The sequence below is a fragment of the Triturus cristatus genome, chromosome 11 (genome assembly GCF_964204655.1).
Source record: "Triturus cristatus chromosome 11, aTriCri1.1, whole genome shotgun sequence".
NCBI classification, from domain to species: domain Eukaryota; kingdom Metazoa; phylum Chordata; class Amphibia; order Caudata; family Salamandridae; genus Triturus; species Triturus cristatus.
This window is the reverse complement of record NC_140594.1, coordinates 1093203177-1093220876: the sequence shown is the minus strand read 5'-3', so window position 1 is coordinate 1093220876 and position 17700 is coordinate 1093203177. Positions and strand designations below refer to the sequence as shown.

The 17700-nt window shown below is 43.4% G+C and overlaps 1 long non-coding RNA gene across 1 annotated transcript in view; it reads left to right on the top strand.

Annotated features, from left to right (window-relative positions):
• Positions 1-17700, top strand: part of LOC146786047 (uncharacterized) — a 142944-nt gene that overhangs the window by 112570 nt on the left and 12674 nt on the right. The window contains exon 3 of the long non-coding RNA XR_014970844.1: positions 10625-10687. This is a non-coding gene — a long non-coding RNA (uncharacterized LOC146786047). The remainder of the gene's footprint in view (positions 1-10624; positions 10688-17700) is intronic.

Below are 17700 nucleotides of genomic sequence, written 5' to 3'. Positions count from 1 at the left end.
GGCCACTGGAATTATATGGCGGGATAGGACCATATTATGCAGCATGGTTGACTATAGTATCCAGCAAGGAAAGGAAAATTATGCACCTTAATGCAACACATTTTGTGATAGTCATACTTCATTATTTTGTCATTTTTAAACATGATAACACTCTTACCACTGTCTGGGCAAAGCTTTTACATCATAAGTACCAGTTTAACAACAAAATTTTGCAATAAACAACGGAAAGGTGACCAGTCAACCTTTGCGAAGGGCCTTCCACAACAAGTGCTGTCAAGGTTTTTCTTACTTTTGATTTTTTTGTGCTAGAAACAATTTTTGGGGTAAAATCTGCAGATTTTGCCACAGATGATGGATTGTGTGGTAAATAAATTGAATTTATAATTATGTGGAAAATGCAGCGGTCACAGAATCACATAATTCTATTGGCCCAAATCATATTGCATTGTTCATGGGTGCCTTCTCACTCAATTTAAATTCCTAAGTGATAGTAATTATGCGTATGACTCTTAAATGCACTATGTTCTAAAATTTACAAAATGGCCACTGACTCCAACTGTGTTTGCATTTCATATTCTGTTCCCTAAGACACGCCACACTGTGGGTCACTCTCTCTTATGCTGCCCAGTTTGCCAAGTCTGAACTATGCATAATAATAACTCATTGCTTATACAGCACTGTGTCATAATTACCAGGCCTCTTTCATAAGTCACTTACAAATCTTGCTTTGGCTACAGCCAGGAGTTTGCCCCTAAACTGAGACTTTAAGTGGTGGAGTAACACTGCACCTCACATTTTTTTGCCCTCACGATTTGCCTCAGGCAAAACATCACGCATATTGTGTGCACAAACATGCACATTATGAGACATTTGAATGAGTGACCTATAGATCACATGCAGATCTTATCAGTAAGAGTTCAACTTGTTGAGCTATCTTACTTTACTATTTCATACTCTACGCTTTTCTCAACACTATATTCTTTGTACTCCACCGCTAAGTGCACAGGTTTAAGCAGTATGAAAAAGGTGGGGCAGTCTCTAAAGGAGGCTTGAAGTAACACATGTAACTATGAACCATTTCTGAAAGACATGAACTCTTTTACACATGCAGTTCTAAAAAATGTTCTGGGGGTCTTTACATTGCTCGACCGCCCCTTGTACGGATTTACCCGGTGACCCAAACCAACAAGACAGGATTTCGGCTATGTGAAACTTTGGACTTTATCCGTATTTTATCTTGAAGCAATCTGGGATATATGCAACCTTTGTCAGAATATAAGACTGTTTGTACAGGATGATTAGCCTTGAGAAAATCCCTGTCCCAACTTGCCACATAGGGCGAAACACATGTCGGCTGTTCCCTTCTATAAAATGTGTCTATACAAAAAGTCAAGAGTGAAATGGATCTATAAATCAATAAATGAAAATAAAAGAACTACTTTCACTCAAATCAACTTGGATCATTGTGTTTTGTCTTAGAAAAGGAATTATCCTTCTGTTAAAAAAAGACCATCTTGGAAGAGAGGAGCACATGCTTATACCTTCTCTTTTACGTGTTTAATACGAGGTTGGAAGGGTCCAGAACCTCAAGCAAAAGTTCCTCCTGCATTTTAGGAATCAATATCCAGTACCAGGACCCCCGGACCACTTTGTTTCCTTTAGAACATGATCCTCCTGTATCCCTTCTCCTCCATTTGGTCCTCCTTCTCTTCATGACCTTCCTACTTCTCCTGCTCATTATCTTCCTCCTCCCTCTGATCTTGCTTGTCTCCCTGATCCTGGCCTATGTGTCCCTGCCCTCCTGGTAATTCTAGCCCTGGTCCTCTAACCCTTACTCTGGGATCTCCTCTTCATCCTGCTGGTCATCCTCTTCATCCTCATCCTGGCCTTCACAGTGGTCCTGTTCTTAGTTCTTCTAGTATTCCAGGCCCTTTGGATTGTTCTCCTGTTGGTTCTTCTCTCCACACCCTGGTCATCATCTAGTTCCACTGCTCCTGTTCTTTGCCCACCTATTGGTGGTCCTGTGATCCTGATGTTCAAGATGGTCCTGGTGGTTCTGGCTCTTATGGTGTACCGCTGTTTCCAGTCGTTCCCCTTCTGCTGGTCTTCCTCATCCTCCCTGTATTCATGGTCCTCCTGGATATTCTGGTCCAGGTCCACCTGCTCATTGTTTAGGACCTCTAATTCTCATTTTCCAGTCGTAGTCCCTGTCCTTCTTTTGCTCTTTCAGTGCTTCCTCCGCTTGGTCCCTTCCTGCGTGGTCCTCCTCCTACCATTCTTCTTGTCTCCTCATTCCTTCATCTTATCCTCCTGTCCCTTGCTCATTCCTGCCTCATCTGAGCCAGATCTGAACTCCTAGCATTGCTGGTGGGAGGCAGCGAGTGCATCGACAGAGGTCCCAGCAGGCACCAGTTTGCTGCTTACCACTGACGGGAGCTGGTCCACTCAAAACACTTCTTCATGCTTGTTAGCTAAATGAGTCGCTTTCCCTGAATAGTTGTAACACATGCTGTGAATGGTTACTTAGAGTTATCACGTCCGCAACCTGATTATTCCGTTATTTCTGCGTTGGTTTCAGGAAGGTAATACCCATTCTGTTACCGCAGCACGTACCGCGGATGTAGCGTCAGTAGATGGTCTTGTGTTGGCGTGAGCCCAGATCAGCCTGACTGTGACGCCCTCCTCTTTGTTCAACCAACCCCTCGCAGTGATTCTATGACACCACCATCGTTGTTGTCCTTATGTAGTGCTACGAACACAATGGCATTAAAAATTCGAGGAGCTCCTTTTTCAGGTGTCAATGATGAGAAACTGAACATCTGTGTTGTTTTACTGTGAAATAGGTGACGTTCCATATCATGAATCGATTTACAGAACGCGTTCCATCATTTCCATAGGTGACTAGCACATTCCATGAAAGGGCGACCAAAAGCACAAATGATTCTGGGGGCAAGAATCTATTTTCTATGTGGCTATGAAGTGCTTTACCATGGCTTTAACGCTGCTGAGTTTAGAAAGGCTAAGACTTTTTTTTAGAAATACAATTTATAGGTGACAGTCCTAATTTTGATTCAGGCAGACACTGGGTCCTCTGGCCTTTCCCCTACCATAGGAAGAATGTGTTCCCACTTGTGCACAGTGAACATAGCTGGACCAGAAAAACTGGGAGACAAATGCAATATTTGATTTTTTTGTGAATCCAGGTAAAGTATAATTTCTTTATCCATCTTCACTCTGACTTTCTACTGACAAGTGACTTCTGTCTGGAAACTTAAAATACTATTTAAAAGAGGCTACCCACAGGACTGATGTAATTCACCATTAACAATGTTGAGTCCAAAATGCACACTTCAAATGTGTAAAAATGGGGGATTCACAAACTATTGTCTTGTGGTAATCAGAACATATATTTTTTCTAGCGCCTTAGGATAGCAGTAGCAATGTGTTCGTGGTTTCATTAGCAGTGAGCCAGTTATTGATCATTCTGGCGACGGCTCCTCTGCTAAGGCGGTGGAGCGCTGCCCCACTGTGCCCTCTTAGCAGTGAAAAACGGAAAAAGAATGTGTTCATAACATAAGGTTATTACCATTTTATTTTTCCATTGTGAGGAAGGTTTACGGGGGGTGGGGGCTGGGCTGTCGTCACACCCAGCATGGGAGGAGTGGTTGGGGCACTTCAGTGCGCATGGTGGTTTGGCCGGCCCTCTTGGGCCAGCCAAACAGTCATGCACACTTTGCATGTTCTCCACCGGCTGTATGATACAGCCTGGGTGGAGAACATGCACAGACTCATAGTCCCCTTCTGAGCGCCGAACCACGGTGCTCAGATCAATTATGACGCAGCTGTCATGGTGACAGCAGCGTCGTGATTGGCTTCGGGGAGCATGTGTGTGCTTCCTGCTTCCATCGGGAACAGAGGAGGACGGAGGCGTGGCAAGCCGGCAGCAAAGTAAGTCACTTTTAATTTATTTTTCTATCCCTCCTGCCCCATCCCGTACTACTCGGTGGCAGCCGCCACTGGCTCATTCACTCTTGCATGATCAAAAAAGTAGAGTGGATGTGGTATAAGTCTTGGATTCGTGGCAGATCATTGCACTGTACAGCCAACACGTGTCATCAGATTAGTCAGGTAGTATGGGGGTCATTTAGAGCCTAGCAGCAGCGAGCATCGACCAAAAACAAGCAGATGGTCTTTCCCTCACATTCGCCGTTCACCCACCCCAATTAGATTTGGGCGAGCCACTTGGCTTCCGTTAGTGGAGTCTCCCTGGTTCTGCCTTCAGGAACCGTTTTGAAGCAGTCCACCCAGCCCCATGGCTGCTGGTTCTACAGAGTCAGAAGACCCACCCTAATTAGGGCAGAGCTTTCAATGCTGTTCTTTCCACCACCCCAAGCGAGCGCATAAGACCATTTACAATGTGTATCACGGGGAAAAAATGCTTTGGTGGTTTGTTTCTGTAAAATAAAAAAAAATGCTGGTCAGGCCGCCTTGTTGTTGTTGGCCAGACAGCATTATACTTACGATAAAAATTCTCCACCAGCTCAGGTGGGAAGTCTGAATAGAGTGGACCGCGCTTGGTTGGGGAAGTAAAGGCGAGATCTCTGCTGCCCCTGCAGTCAGGAGGCCGGCTCAGCAGGGTCTAAATATCCTACTGTGGTCCCATTTAGAGTGTGGTAGAATGGGGCGAGCGTTTTAATTCGGCAGATGCCTATTTGTCCACACCCCTTGTTCTCTCACCTCCTTTAGAGTCAGAGTTTCCAACAGGAGAGCCCCAACCTATTCCACCATAGGAAAATCCTCTCCATTGGCTTTTCCACCAGACATTTTCATTCCCGAAAGCAGGCTCTAGTCAGATGTTTCATGTTTCCATGTGTCACTCAAGCAATGACAGTTGTTAAATAGAAATCAAAAAGCTAAAATGTTACTGACACTTGGAGAAAACTCCCTGCACATTGTTTTTAAGTTTTCAGCACCAGCCAACCACTTTGGGGATTTGTTTCCGAAAAACAAAAATAGAACTAAGCAGACATTGCATTTTCAGACTGCTCATGCTATTTCAGCAGGAGCCCTTTAGCCCAAAAAATCCCCACCACAAAAATAGGGGTCTCTAACTGCTGTGGGATTTTAGGGGTAAGGCTGGGAAAGGTGTGGTCTCTACTGCCCCCGGGGTTCGTCAGTCCTTCCAAAGTTCTCCAAATGGGACCTTACATCTTAATTTACAGAAACTGTCAATAAAGAGGACAGGGAATCAGCAGACATGTGTCTGCCATACTGTGTTAATGAAGGAGGAAATCCAGCTGTGGGTTCTACTGTGCATTAAGGGTTTTGTCTAAAAATTGAGTGTTTACAGTTACCACAGACTTCTAAATCAGTCCTTCTGATTTGACAGTAACTGATGTAGAATTTGCACACAAATGTTGAGAAGAAAACCCGACCCCTTCAAATTTCTGCCTGTGATTGTGGCTGTGTTAGAGGAAAATATTCTATGTGCAATCTCCAGTGGCTATCCTCCAAAGATGAAAGGGATACCAATACCGCGCAAGATCTAAAACTCTCACCTCCTCCTGAGGCCTCGCCAGTGGAAGGAAGTGATCAATGGTGTCAAATGCAGGGGAAATGCTGAGTAGGAACAGCATTACTGCCAAGGCTTCATAAAAAATATCTCAAAAAAGTCAACATGACATCAGTTCCCTTTGCCTAGAGGGCCTGAAACTTGCATGACAGGTAACAACACTGTTACTGAATTCGCAATTACCCTGCCTCACCATCTCTAGATCCTTCAAGAGGGACCCATTTGAAAGGAAGTGAAGATAGTTGCAGAACATAGGATCTGAGGAACCGCCTAACATTTTGATCACCCTTGCCTCTTTAAAGGAAAGTAAAATGTAATTTCTGATGCAAAAATACCATTAATTCGTTTGAGGGTTAAAACTAAACTCATTATCTTAACCATTAAGGGGAGGATAAACCTCCCCCAAGTAAATCTTAGGCAGAAAAAAATATCTTCTGCACTAAAAGTTAAGAATCTATGTTTATACCTTTGAAGCTAGTATGTCTCTAGGGAGAGAAATGGGATGAGTAACCAGAATAAAATAAAAACATCCTGCCTCTGCTCCCTTCAGCACATAGGACCTTAGCTGTTCGAACCAGAGTTAGCTCAGGGCTGGACTGTTGTAAGCAGGCAGTGACTGGCAGCCACTCACAGAGAGAACAAGGTTCCCACTTTACACTCATTGGCGAGTTGAGCAAGAACCACGGAACCTTGACCAGAACAGAACTCAATGGTTGCCCGTGAAGGGCAGTACTCATTCCAGGATTGGCTGGTGGTTATTAAAGCACATTAACAATCTGGCCCCTCCATATCTAGAAAGTACGTATCAAGATTATGTAAACCAAGGAGAAACCTCCCAAGTGATGATGAGAGATTGCTGGTCATACTCATGGCAAATTGAAATTTAGAGGGAGGCATTTTTTTAGCCTAAAGAACAAGTTTTAGGGTTGTTCCGTCTGCACTGAGAAATTCATCAGGCGTACACTCCTTAAAAAGGCTAAGGGCCTTATTACCTGTCTGGCGGTCCACAGACCGCCAGACTTGTGGGGGCGCTGCGGTGGCAGTCCATTGACTGCCCTATTACGACCAGGGCGGTCGGGCCCCCCGGGACCATTGCAGCCCTGGCAGTGGCACGGCGGTCTGGAGGCCGCATTTTTCTTGGCTGGACCACTGTGGCCCCACCAAGAATATTACACATTTCCTCACCGCCACACTTTTAATGGCGGTGCGACTGCCATGAAAAGTGTAGTAGAGAGGAAACAAAGGGGGCCCTACAGGGCCCTCTTGTGCCTCTGCGCCATTCGGTGCATGCAGGGGGTCACATGTTGTGCCCCCTTGTGTGCATGCACCCCAGTACCTGCATGGCATGGACTGCAGCAGTCCATGCCGTGCAGGTACTGAGTTTGATGTTCCCATTGCGGTGCCTATTTCATAGGCACCGCCGTGGGAACGCCAAAGAACCACCCGCCAGACAGGAGAAAACTCCTAATCTGGCAGACAGTTCAAACACGGGTTGGGCGGTTCTGAAGCGGGGCAGTGCCGCTCCCTCACCACCAAACTCATATTAAGGCCCTTAAACAATATACTTATTTTAAAGTCACTAGCGAAAACCCTTGTCAAGAGCCCCCTTGGGGGAGTGGCACATTATAAATGATCTGATTGGTTAATTGCTTGCAGACTGGCAAGAACAGCTGTGAAACGTGATAATGGAGGGCCCGATTCACAGATCTAATCTGAGACAACATCTTAAACTTACTACTTTTGGTATTTACAGAAGGCAGTTAGTAGTAGTAAAGTTAGGATTTTGTCTTAAGTCTGTCTTAAGTCTGTCTTAAGTTTGTCTTAAGTCTGTCTTAAGTCTGTCTTAAGTTTGTCTTAAGTCAAACTTAAGACAAAATCCTAACTTTACTACTACTAAATGCCTTCTGTGAATACCAAAAGTAGTAAGTTTAGGATTTTGTCTCAGATTAGTTCTGTGAATCGGGCCCGTTGTACCTATCGAGGCAAGCATTAACTTAGAATGGAAAGACAGGGTCTTTGCCTAAATGATGGAGAAGACTTCACAGGAAGTACTTTCCATGAACTCGAACAGTTTTCCTTTGTTGTGTACACGTCCTCCAGCATCTCAATAGGGTTTCTCAAGGCTGAAGAAAAACTAATTGACAGAGTTCTTGGAGCCTAAGGTGATTTGTATATTAGCCACTTAGTTTTCAACCTTGTTATTATAAAATGTCTTGCAGCAGCAAGCAGCAGTCAATGATCAATTGATTTATTTAGCACATTGCAGGGGGGACTGAGCAAAGTCTTAGATTAAATATTTGCTTAGACGCGTGTACTGCTGTGTGCTAGCTGGGGCTCCAAAGTCTTTTGTACCTACAAGATTACTTGTTTATAGTTTGTGACAGCAGTTTTGTATTCACTTTGTTGTTCCAGCATAAGATATGTTTGGCAATGGTGTTTGATTTATTTCCACTGTGCCTTCAGCATCCTTTAGGCTGTGAGCACAGGGCATTAGACGATTCAAATGCTTTGATCAATACAGCGGTCATTTGATGTGTAGTTACTGTGAAAGTAAAATTGTACTACTGTATAACAAACGAAGTTCATTTTTCAAAGAATTTTTTATAAATTGTTGTTTAACCCCTTGTATGCGCACGACGGCTCCCGGCTGTCATGCATCACGGTGGGCGTGTGCACACGACAGCTGGGAGCCATCGTAATCCCGCCCACCATTTATTTCTCCCGCACAGTGGGGGAAATAAACCCGCACCCAAGGGGTTAATAATTGAGTAACAGAGTCACGAGCCCTGCATCCTTAAAGTACAGAAATGATTGCCGACTGGATGACCCTTAATTCTTTGAGGTTGAATGGCGACAAGACGGAGGTCCTGATCTTTGGAAAGGATAGAGATGCCTGGTCGAATGAATGGTGGCCGCCTTCATTGGGGACGTGCCCAACCCCTTCTCAGTCTGCTAAAAACTTGGGGGTCATTTTTGACACTGAATTGGCTATGAATCTGCAGATAAATAGAACTGTAGCTACCTGCTGGGGAGTTTTAAAAATCCTCCGTAGAATAGTTCACTACTTATCTCCACAAGCAAGAAAACAAACAGCCGTTGCACTGATCGGGTCTCGCTTAGATTATTGTAACGCACTATATACTCAGATCAACAAGGGATTGCTGCTGCGTTTACAAGTAACACAGAATGCAGCAGCAAGCTTTGTCCTTGACCTTCCTATCTCAGCCTCCGTCACTCTGGCTAGGAAGAATCTTCATTGGTTGCCCATTGAACATCGTATTTCTTTTAAAATTGTTTGTTTAGTCCACAAGGCACTTATGGCAGGACCGACTGATGGATTGGGATCTCTGCTGTCTAGATATGTCCCTGGCAGATGTCTTAGATCTGCTCAACAGAATCTCCTTGTTATCCCCCCTATCAAGAAGACAAGATGGGGAGCAAGAGCCTTTGCATCGAGTGCTCCGCGTTTGTGGAACGCACTCCCCGCTGAGCTCAAGGCTATTTCATCTTTGCCCCTTTTTAAGGGAGCCCTTAAGACCTGGTTCTTTAAGAAAGCATATCACTAACATCGCAGGACTATTCTAGCTATTATTTTAGGCGCCTTGATGCCCTTTGGGCTAAGTTTCTGCGCGTTATAAATTTAATTTCATTCATTCATTCATTCATTCTGTGGAACTTATGTAGAGGTTGGCAGATGGGGTACTCCCTCACAAACATGAAGGATATCGCAATTGCTTATTACAAGGGCACTATGGCCATTGGCACTCGTAACATGGCAGATGGGATGCGAGTCACGTTTGTGATGGGCTTTCCCGCCCGGCAATCTCTAAATAAGGTCCTATGGCCGACATGGCAACATGGGAGTAGGTGCAACAAAGTTCACAGCTGAGAGTAGAGTCAGTCAACTTCACCTGGTGTGAAATGTTCCCACAAAAATGTTTTTGTCAGTAAATGTATTATTGTATGCATATGTTTAACAAAGCAAATAATTGCTACCGTGTGGTGTGCTACTTAAGGTTAGATTACCATCTTCATGTTAAATTCACCTTGTTAAAAAAAGAATTTTTTTTTAATAATACAGCAGCCTGTGTACATGCGTCATTACTACGACAAATCTATACATATACGCTCATCTGATGAGTTTATGTTGATGTTCCTATTAACACACACCACAATTCACAACAGTATTACCAAAGATACAACTAAAGCCTAACTCGGGTATTCAAGTCACCCATTTGCTTCTCCTTTCTTCATCCACGTGGCTCTTTTACGTCCGTTTACTACCCCTCCCTGGCATTTCACTTTGCTGTCTCTTCAAATCCTCCCCGCCCTCCTCCACCTCCCATTTGCAGCTTCTATCCCCGCCTGTGCTCCACCATATTGCTTCTGCCCCCATTCCCTGTTTCGCTCCTGCCCCCCACCCACTTTGTTGCTTCACCCCCAATACTTCTGCCCCTATTTTACTTCCCCACTTGCTTTAAAAAAAACACGTTTACACTTTATTTTTTTTTAATGACCAGTTGGATTAGTAACTAAAAGAAAAGAAAAACTGGCCGTGCCATTTTGTGGGCACGCGCATGGATAGTGCGCATGTCTATAAAATGACACAACTGCTTTTTGTTACTTTTTAAAAAAGAATTAAGCTGTGCAGCATGGCTAAAAACACTAACGAAGCCAATAGGTCCTAAAGGCTGAAATTTGGCTTTGCCAATGCTTGTTAAACATGCTTTCACACTGCTTTGCACAAGCCATCAGAGCCATCAATGCCTTTTCAAAGAATGCTGCTACACTATCTCCTGTTGAGAACAATGATAGAAGGGCCCCATAATGTTCCTGTTTAAGTAATGTTTATTTGTATCATGCAATGTAATGCATCAATGAGTAGAATGGGAGGATATTTTAAGGATCATGACCATGAAAAAAAGAATAGTCAGGGAAGTAGTTTAGGAAATGAAATTTAAATTTTGTTAATACCTGTAACATAAATTCAAGCCATAATGAAAATCAATATGCACATTCATCAATTGATTTAACCTATTTGTTTTATTACAGAAGCATGAAGGAGTAGATACCGCTTCACAGCCTACAGCAAGCTAACACCCAGGGTCTGAAACCGTGAGTTTTTTTTCTCATGTATTTGATGGCTCAGATTGTTGTCTGCCAGATGAGAAAATAAGCATGTATATAGTTTTTTTTTCCCAAAGCAGGATCATTTCCAATCAGATGCAAAACAAAAGACACTGTTCTTTGGATCTCGCCTTGCAGAACTGGATTTTAAACCAAACCTGATGTAGATATGTGGCTCATTGTGAGGTAATGGGCATTTACAGTTAGCAGTAAATATGATTTTCTGGGCCATTGACTCTGCATTGGTCCAGACATAATGTCTGGTATGCCTTAAAACCTTGTAAAAACAGCTTCCATGAAATCTGGCCCAAATTGATGGGATTCTAATCTGTCAGAAGGCGAACTAGGTTGGAGCTCGGTCAAGCTAGGCACAAAAACTGAAAAAGTGGGTCAGAAAACACCAACCACTCTTAGTATTAATAAGGACTTCATCTATAGATACACATCACATGTGCCCAAATGTAAAATAGCAAAATGCCAGGCACTTTTTTTTTGTTAATTTAGGATAACATCTGTTCCTAGTTATATTTCTTTGGACATTTTAAAGATCCAATCCAGACACTGCACATTCTTTAGTCTTCTAATATGTGACAGAGCATGGACGCAGCTTAAAAGAGCAGAGAAATGATTTATAGAGAAAATCCTTAGTGTAGCAGGGGCATCTCAAACAAGAGGTGCTCAGTGTAGAAGGGCAGGTTTGTGGGGCCCAGAGAACAGATCACAGAAACTGGGCTTTCATAGGTGGGTCTATTAATATGTAAATGGAACAGCATTTTATATCAGGCAGTACAACTCTATTTCTTTATGTACATTGCATGTTTAAAATATAAACATTATACATACACACAGGAATTCAGGAGTGCTACTTAAATCTGCTTTGTGGCTTAATTCATACATCTACCACTTTCTCACTGTGAATAAATATTCAGAAAATTCACTGACACCCAAACTTCAATAGGGTCAGTTGTCTGCCTGAGCTATAGATTGAAAATAAACAAGCGTTGTCTTGTGAATCCCTCTTTAAGCATTCATGTCCTTGAAGAAAACATCAACTTTGCTACCCGGGCACAGTTGTCCAGACCATCACCAACCTTGCTTCCCCTACATACGCAGGCTGCTTGTGTGCCAAATGCATGGCACAGTGCTAAGTGTTCACATTTATAGTCAAAGGCTCAGACTGCTCTGCCCCTATGTGCCTGGTGACATGGGCCACTATTGTCACACCTGCCCGTGACCCTCCAGTACCGCTAGAAAAATGAAAATCAACCAAGCACTCTAGAAACACTAAACCTTGATGTCTTCTCCCCATCACCATTCCTACCAGCAGAAACACTGGTCTTCACATTGGACTCATTGCCTACAATGATTCCCCCACATCAATAATGTAGCTGCAGTGGCCAGCTACCACCTACACCCATTAAAGCACATGTACCATCTTATCTCGACAAACAACCTCAATCAAAAATCACTTGCTGGTCATCTTCTGATTATGCTGTGGAAACATAATTCTGACAGGTGTAACCCTATCAGCCATAGCACCACTCAAAATGTTTCTTCAAACCAAAGTCAAGCTTATCCACATGGCTGGGAATTGTGACTTCTTACCTTCTGTGTGGTAGGAAGTACATTGGGTTATAAACTGAAGACTGCTGTTCCTTTAACCGTATGATGTCACCAGGTAGAATCCTGTGTCCCAGAGGTTCTGTTGGGCACAGTTAGAGAAGATATTGACCTGCTTGCTGTGTACAGCGTTGGCTGGGGGTGGATGAATAAAGGACTTTATCCAGTTAAGTGGAAGCACTTCTTGACAAATTGCCTTTCTATCACCACAAGAGTAATCTTCAAATAATGCTGCTTAACCCACAAAACTATCCACAACAACAGCCCACCCTACTTATCAGAGCATCTCAACTCAAACAGGTTTAAGACGCAGAAACTGACTACTCATGGAAGTACCCAACTTCAAATCTTTAATCCCACAGAGACTATTGTTTTCTGGAGAAGTGCTATCCTCTAGGAACTCTTTCCTGACTAAACTAAAGAAACAAATCCCCCGGTACCTTTGGGAAACCCCTAAAACCATATCCTTTTAGGTACAACTATGTATGGATAACATTGATTTGAACTAATCTTACAGGTAGGCACGTAGAAAATAGGTTTATTTAGACAGTTGTCCATAAAACATTCTAAAACACATTTAACAATTAAAATCAGTAAACGGGACCCATTAGGATCTGATGTGCTAAATTTGTTACTGCAACCTCTTCCCTGTTTTCCTCTTGATTTCCTAATAAACATATGGTTGTTCTGTTCTGTGTTAGGTGCATTTCTTGGTGCAGGCACACTATGAAAATTATCAATATAAATAAATAAAAAATGTCTAGGACTAATGTAGATAACCCTAAGGATTTGACCAGATGGACACTTGTGGTCGGTAAGCAAGTGCATTCTTGCTTGCTTGTGCAGTAAAGTGTATCAAACTGGAGGACTGGGGAAGCCAGAACAGCTCTAGAGCTGGGTGAGCAAAGTGAGTTGACGGCCACCATTGATATCAAATGTCCGCGATCCCTTCTTTGCCGGGAAGAGAGGTTGGTGAGGAAGTCTAGAGTTACCTAGTCAAGCTTAAGGCTCCTCTACAAGGACCCTAGAGGTGATTTTAGCAGCATGGTCTACAGGGTTAATATCAGAGGTAGTTTACATCACAAAAGAGTGTATTTGGTTCGCAGACCCATACGGGGCAGGTCGGGTAAAAGGTGAAGCACGGGTTCATGAATTACATCTCAGCTAGGAATAAGACCCAACTTAGTGAAGATGTTTTCAAAGAGGAAGAAATTCACTGCTTTTGTATTGCTGAAGCGTGTCTGCAAAAGGGTATTGGTGCATTTTTGGATAATATGGCCCCTCCTAATGCCAAAGGGGATTTGCTATCATTTATAACTGGTAATGACCTTAACCTGGTTCAGGGAAATATGTGCCTCTGACACCTTTAAATGCACTAGAGACCCTAATCCATCTGTAGCCATAAGCTTGATGTATTGCACACACAGGTATTCAAGGGTCTTTTGCTTGGAACAGTACAGCTTCTAGGAGTTCTTGCAGAGCAACTTTAGCCAGAGATTTCTCATGGGCAAATACACTTCGGAGCTAAAGGGCCGGGGGTCATGATTAAGAAAGTTAAAGAGATAGTTGATAGTTTGAACTACAATCTGCTGCTCACACTTCTGGTCATCTGCTGGATTGGTTAATTTCCTCAGGAGAGGATTTGAGGTAAATAAAACGAACCCAATCTCCTGATATGACCATCCTTAAAAAGGTTGAGAACCTCTGAGTGACCCACACAATCTGCAATCATGGACTAGAAGGGTTGCAGTCCTGGGAATTGGGCCACGTTCTCCCTGGCGCATTTCACACACGTGTGGCTGCCCCTGGATAATACAGGGTTTGATAAAGCTTCCACAGCAGGTGTGATCTCTTTCTCTTCAATGCCTCACTAAGTGTAACATTGTATCAGTTAGTGCCATGTATGGCAAGAAGGCAGACTCTCATCCCGTCAGGTAGACCCTTTGGTTTATGGAGGAGCTTCTAGGGGCAACAAAGGAAGGCAGATGCAGGGGAGAAGTTTGAAGCAGAGGGGGGGCTTGAGGAAGATAGAATTTCCTCCAGGTTGGCTCATAGGTGCCTTCATGTGCTAATGTTTCGTTCAAAAATATTTCTGGCAATTAAATTGATGATGCAGGGAGTAACAACTCTGCTCAGATCCAGCTTTTGAGGCCGTTCGAATCCCTGAAATGTATGCACCTGCCTCCCTCGTACTGAGGGGGTCAAAGACTGAAATCTATGAGCAGAAAATTAAGGAGCGGAGTATTAAATTGGGCATGTCACATCATCATTGTTCATCACTTTAGAGTGTTACTGAGAATTCCTTCACTTTCCTGGAAAGTAGTTACAGATGAAGAAAAAGAGAGGCTGAGAGCAAAAACCTGACTCACCCAGGCTTCTCTGACCCTTCATCACCCCCAATTATTGAAGTCCTGATGTGCTGGGTGAAACCAGTCCTTATTAGGAGCGGCCTGTGCAGGTAAGAGCGGTGAGGCGGTAGATTTGAAAGAGGACCACGAGGGAAAATTTCATAAATAAATAATTTTCACTCGTCTGTCGAAATACCCCCTCCCACCCGGCCCCACCGCCCATCCGCTCTTACCTGCACAGGCCGCGGCTGGTCCATACCAAGATTGTAAATTGGATCCTGGTCTTATGAGAGATTCCTTGAATTTTAAGGGATGCCACAGTGACGACACTACAAAGACATCTGCTCCTCCCATGGCCGGCTGCAAGCTACTGATCCATCGCTGATTACTAATCTAAAGGAGTCCATTATTGGGCAGTAGCTGCAGGAGACTAGTAAATCCCAGACAGCAATCAGTCTCACCCTTTTGAGCATGACTATGGAACAGAGTCTTCCTGGTGTATATCGAGGATGAGACTCTATGAGTTAAGGGTGCAGACTGGTGAGAAGCAGCAGTGGCCCCTCCAGTAAGGCAGAGGAGAGTCGCCCCCCTGCTGCAAGCACAGCAAAGGTGAAAAATAAAATTGTGATAAAAGGGATTTATTACCATTTTATTTTTAACTGCTTCCAGCCCGAGCCGTGTTTGGGGTGGGGTCACTGCTTCTGACTGGCCGCAGGGACTGGTGCTTACTCCAGTTGAGAGTGCGCATGTCACTTTGGCCGGCTGTCTTGTGATGACCAGCCTGACATGCACACTTTAAACCTCCACACACTGCTGTCAGTGATCAGCATGACCTAAAATCCAACCTTCATAGATCACCTTTACATGCTTCATAGAACTCTCAATGCACCCTGGATTCCCAAAACAGCAGGATGCTGTAATTGTGGAGTGTGACTTTACTGCACCACTATATGTTTTTCTCATAGGAACAGTTGCTTCCGCAACGATTTCTGCATTTTGGTTTTTATCACATGGCAAAATGAGTACAGATCTAGGCACATAAGCCTGGGTTTTAGTGGAAAATGAGATGGGGTCAGTGCGAGCACCTGGAACATGGAGACAACTTACTCCTAAATGTGAGGTGTTTAAGAAGGCTTAAGAAGAGGTTTAGTTAGGGAGGGAGGGAGGGACATGCATACACAAACTTCCACCCAGAAAAGAGTAAGGCCATTGCTATTCATCGACTGCACTTCTAAAGTTATTATAGCCAAAAACATCACAAAACAGTAGTAAATGTACCCCATCTCAGCCTTGGAGTAAAACTAGCACAGTGACCATTCACAAGTACTACATATAACACACTGTAATGGAACATAATGGGGGCAGGGACTTAAAGTAACCCATTGATAGGATCTAATATTAAATAAATAATATTATTTTGACTAGTAAATTGCACACACACACACACACACACACACACACACACACATAGTTTAATGTTAAAAATAATATTGCATGTAACTTTTAACACGCATTAAATAATAATGAAAATGTTACGGTGGGTGGGATATTTTAAAATTATTCTTTAAGAAATGTATATAAATTATATAAGAATATTTTAATTAATACACATTTTGTTTAATGAGTTAATGTGGTATAACATTATTTTATTAGCTCTAGAATTATAATAAATGCTTTAAATTATTTTATATTTACAATACTATTAAAATATTTTATTAAAGGTTAATAAACTTTAATAAGTTTCTCTAAACGTTGTGGAGGAGAGCTCCACGTATGTGTGAAAAGTTGCTATGAGTTACTTTAGGATTGTAAATTATGTTGGAGGAGGCTCTAGCAGGGGAGGAGATATGTCCACACCTAAATCTACCCTTGGAAACTGTGAATAACAAAAAAGTGTAGATTTATACCTAGTTACATCTACTTGTGCAAATTTACCTTTGTGAATTGGGCCCTGTGGGGCCACTCCACAAAAGTATGTAAAAGTACATAAAAGACTACTATTTGTACTCTTTTATGTACTCGAACATGCCTTTTGTGAATTGGCCTCAAAACATCAAAATGAGAATAATGTGGGAATGCTAGGGCTATATTCCCAATCAGTAAAAATAGGACTGTGTCTTCTTTGCATCATTACTAATAGGAGGCATATTTACAATCAATCAATCAATCAGGGGTTTTAAAGTGCGCTACTTAGCCGTGAGGGTCTCAAGGTGCTGGTGGGGGGGGGTGCAGCTCCGGATCAGTCGAAGAGCCAGGTCTTGAGGCTCCTCCTGAAGGTGTACAGAGTGGAGGAGTGTCTGATGTTGACTGGGAGCTCGTTCCAGGTCTTTGCCGCGATGTAGGAGAAGGCTCTTACACCTGCTCTGGTTCTGCTGATGCGGGGGTCTCTGCCAGGGCGAGGTCGGCGGAGCGGAGATCCTTTTGGGTACGTGGAAGGAGACTCTTTCATTGAGGTATTTGGGTCTGATCTTTTGGAGCGATTTGTATGCGTGGGTGAGTAGCTTGAAGGTTACTCTCTTCTCGATGGGGAGCCAGTGGAGGTCTCGTAGGGGCTGGGTCATGTGCTCATGTCGTGGGGTTCCAAGGACGAGTCTGGCGCAGCACAACGCTGCAAGCAATTTAGCTGTGCCAAACTGTGTCATTTCAAGAAATGCAGGGATGCGCCATATTAACAAGAATATGGAATATGGGATGTGCCATATTCTCCCCGTGCCTGCACTCGAACACCTGCTGAGCGCCAGTACAGGCACACTTGAACCATGGTGCATGGGCGCCTGCTTCTCAGGGATGATTTGTTTGTGCAGGAAGGGACACCTTCTTGCACAAAAACAATCACTAATGGTGTTTTGCTCCTTCTATGTGTGCTGCAGAATGCAGCACCCATAGAGAGAGCAAAAAATGAGGATAAATAAAGATATTTCTCCTCATTGTGCCACATTAACACCTCCTTTTGAAAGGCATTAGTTTTTGGCGCTGCCTCAGATTTCAGATCTGTGTAAAACTGGGGCAGCATCAAAAAGCAATGGGTGTTGT